This window comes from Triticum dicoccoides, chromosome 6B (assembly GCF_002162155.2).
Source record: "Triticum dicoccoides isolate Atlit2015 ecotype Zavitan chromosome 6B, WEW_v2.0, whole genome shotgun sequence".
In the NCBI taxonomy this organism is placed as follows: Eukaryota; Viridiplantae; Streptophyta; class Magnoliopsida; order Poales; family Poaceae; genus Triticum; species Triticum dicoccoides.
Window position 1 is genome coordinate 518,323,254 of NC_041391.1, and position 4,347 is coordinate 518,327,600.

Below are 4,347 nucleotides of genomic sequence, written 5' to 3' on the forward strand. Positions count from 1 at the left end.
TCCTTGTGGCATTAGATTATCTAGCCCTTTGGCTTCCGCCGTAGCCCAAATGCATGCTTCCTCTTTGATGGTTTGGACGAGCAGAGAGGTGGAGGGGTGCTTGTTGTCTAATACGCAAGCGTTGTGTGTTTCCAAAGGGAGCAGGCAATGAGAAGAACAACGGAGGCAAGTCCCTTTCGAAGTCTGGTCGGGAAATCATAGACGACGAAGGCCCACCAATCAAGGGACTCATCAGAGGCGGAAGATAGGGGGTATTTTGACCTTGCACTAGGAAAGGATGTCATGCCAGACCTGACGGGAGAAGGGGCACGTGATCAATAGATGTTGCATAAACTTCATGGTCTAATCACAGAAGACGCATGAGCCATTGTGAGGTAGACCATGCCGAGAAAGACGGGCGGAAGTCCAGTACCTGTCTAGAATCACCAGCCAAATGAATAAGCGGATGTGCAACGAGCCTCAACTCTTTCAAGTATAAGTCACCGATGAGGTGCCTGCGTGGAACCAGAGAACATCGCTAAGTAGCAAGACTTGTTAACAGTTTACTATGATGTATTCTTATTTGATGCTCCCTCCATTCCTTGATATAAGGTATATAGATTTTTGAGAAAAAGTCCAAAATATAAGGTGTATTACATTTCACGAGTCGTTTGAATATTTTTTTAAGGGATTTGATTACATTTCCCTATATAGGTCAAGCTCCACTATTTTCTCATGTCAATTAGTCAAGTGCAATCTCGCCAAAAACTTGTGAAATTTTCCCTCCACGTGCGTTCTTTAATTTCCGTGCCAAAAACTATACACCCTATATTTTGGAATGGAGGGAGTATGAAATAAATCTAGCCATGAAGGGTGAAAAAATGTGCTTGTTATTGACACAAATATTCCGTTGAGCCTGAAAGCTAGCAAATAGAAAATCGCAAAAGCTTCGGTTTAGCCGGCAGAAACTCCAACGCGACGTATGCCTCCCCTGAAGAACACATGTCACCAGTGGTGTCCACGCACCTCTACCTTGCCAATATCATCTCTTCACTGATCTCTCCCCTCCACTCTTTTCTTCCCCATTTTTTTGCAAGTGTGTGGGCCACTGGCTGTGATATGTTCAAATGTTGCAAACCACGACGATGCTTGCAAGTGTTAACGGACTTCCCAAGTCCAGCCACCACAAGTGATAACAGCGGTGAGTGGCGCGCCTAGATCATCGAAGCTGTGAGCAGCACCACCACAGCGGCCGGTAATGCTCTTGGGCCATTGCTTGTGATCTGTCCCATGGCGGTGAGTGACGCGCCTGAGCACCTAAGATGCAAGTGGCACCACCACGATGACAGGCAACGCGCCTGAAACATGCGCGGCTGCCATCCGATGCTAACACCCACCTCGTCCATCATCGGCCATGGCCACCACCACCTCAAGCTCTTGCAGCCGCTGGCACCACTACAAGAAATATGTCAACTAGTGACCTACTGTCAGTGTCCCTGGAAGAATTGGTCATAGATCTATGACCATTTCAGACCAATTGGTCAAAAGCTGTTCGGGGGGCTCCAAACCCTAAACTATAACGACCATTTTGGTCAGAAAGGTCGTAATTTCCTTAGACGAAATGGTCATAAAGCAGATAGCACTGGTCCGCTGCCTTATTTCTAGCTGATCGTGACCAATATAGATGGTCATAACCTTGTAAGTTGTGGTGGGTTGCTATGACTAGGCACCACCTCATCAGTTTTGCCTATGTGTCATGTCCATGTGGTAGTTTTTGCCCTGGGTTGTGAAGCAACCTATATTTCTGTCATTCCCAAAATTCCCAAAAAAATCTCATAAATTCTTTGGGTCATATCTTCATCAAATATGTAAAAAAACCTTCCTTGCCTGGTTTAAAATTAATTCAAAAATATTCATTTTCCTATTTTGTTCAGAAAAACACTTTGTGAAGGAAGTACCACTTTGGCATGTCCAAATGGTATCCATTTTCTACAATGCTTTCCTATGCCCAAATAACCATCCTCCACCAAACACTAGCTCAATCCATTCAATATTTTGAGCCCAGCTTCAACATTCGTATTTATGTCCAGTGTGGTACTTTGCAAAGCAAGTACCACCTAGGCTCATCCATTTGAGCTGAAAATTTGTGAAGATGGTCTTCTTAGTAACTGATCATCCTTAGCCAAAACTCACACCCATTAGCCATGTGCATTTCCCGTACCGCTAATCAAACACTTGGGTGCTTCTTCATGTTTGAGCATCGATCGGTCTCCTCGTGACAATCTTATGTTGTGATTTTCTTCCTAGCACCTACCTTGGGAGTGCCTAACCCACTAGACATGCCTAGGCCGCCCAGAACACATGGCAACGCCACGGTCACGCGGCGGGCATGCGAGTTTACGCGCTCTAGAGTTGGGGCCCTCAGCCACCATCCAAACCTCGACGTATCGCCACCAAACCATGTATTTATGATTAAATAGGTACTTATGTACCTAGAAATGATTTTTGGAAAAAATAAAGAGCAAACTAAGAGGTAGCTGCAGTTCAAATTTGACCCGCTTCCTACTGTATCGGCGGGAATTTCTCTTTTTCACCAGGGGTGGATCAAAACTTTTGACACCCAACCATTTTGTCAATTGTGCATTAAATATGGCCTAGTATTTTATAAAATTGATTTGGTCCAATTTTGCTACAAATATATGGTAGGTCCTTCACAAAAAAAACTCATTTCAGGCACTCGAAAAATGGAAAATGAATATTCCGTGCAAAGAAAATGAAAACTCCCTTAGGCAACATTGTTTGGAATTCCAAGATGCACCCTTGTGCACAATATGAGATCATTTGAACAAACTATGCCATGAATGTGGCCATAAGATTGATCATTTGGCTTGAAAGCCATGAATCTTCATGCATGAGAGCTCGTTTTTTAGAACACTTTTTTAAAATAATTGTCGTATTAAAAATTTATTATTTTTCCTGGAAACTTGGTCACATATAATGACACAATGCAAAGGTTTTCCATTTTTTTGAATTTTTTATGCCCGTTTTAAAATGTGGTCAAAATGACGGGCTTGACAGTTCCTAGCTAGTGGTTGAATCTTGAAAAACTTTTGATGTTTCTATGATTAAACAAAGGCATGGAATAACATATAATAACAGTTTACAGGCTTAGCAGAAATAACATCAGGTTGCAATGTTTAGAGCTATCAAACAACATGTTGCAGGAACTTATCATGGCAAACAAAGGCATGGAATGATACTACTAAATGCATAGAACAAAAGTCCTTTACTGACCATGAGCCAAAAAGGATAAAAAGATATGATCACACCTATGTAAACATGGCAAATGATATGACAGATTCAAACATGGCAGGAACAACGATAAGTAGGCATGTTGGTGAGATTGTACCACTCACCACAGAGTAATACATGGCATGACAAGGAAACCAATAGTACGAAGATATGTTTATGAAGCTAAGCATGGCAAGAACAAGTTCATAGGGTTCATGGATCACTAGCAAAGCTCATGGCAAAACTGAACTTCATGTTAACAGGCTGACAGCAACATTATTTAGCAACTTTGGAGCATGATTACAACAAGCTACAGCAGGCTATAAATGCAACCAGGGGCATGGATGGATAGAGAATGACATGTATAACAAAACATCCTTAGTGAACATCTCCAGATTATGCATAGAATGACTTGTAGCAGCAGGTTTACATAGCATCATGATATAGCAGATCAGGGACTGAAATCAGCAACATCACGAAGCCTAGTTTGCATGCTTGTGCTAGTCACCAAATTGACCACAAAAATACATGGCAAGCACCTCTGTAAATAAGACATGGCATAGTACAAAACACATGTAGAGATCATTCCCATAAGATGCACATAATAAATGTAGCGAAAATGACAAATGCCCACAATCTGTTAAGAATCAGAAACTAACATTATATAGCACTCTTGCATCAGAGATTTGGGCATCGAGATGACCTGAAATAAACATGACCCAATGGAACAAAATGAAGAGCACAACCTGATGAACATTTTGGTATATCAAGCGAATGAAACGGAGCTACAAATGCAGAGTTATGATGCGATGAACAGAGCTTCAGAATGTGATAAATTTGGGACTTAGCGGAAAAATAGAGGTTGGAGGAAAGTCAACCGTCTCCCAGATCTGGATCGGGCGCGGGCTCGCCGGAGTTGGAGTTCGCGGCGGCCGGAGAAGGCTTGGGGGGAGGTTACCGGGTCGGGGCCAGCCGGATCTGGCCGGAACCGACGCCGACCGACGGCGGAGGCGGACGGGCGGCGGCGAACGGCGGCTCGGGCGCGCCGGGTCGGGCAGCGCTGCGAGAGGCGGCAGG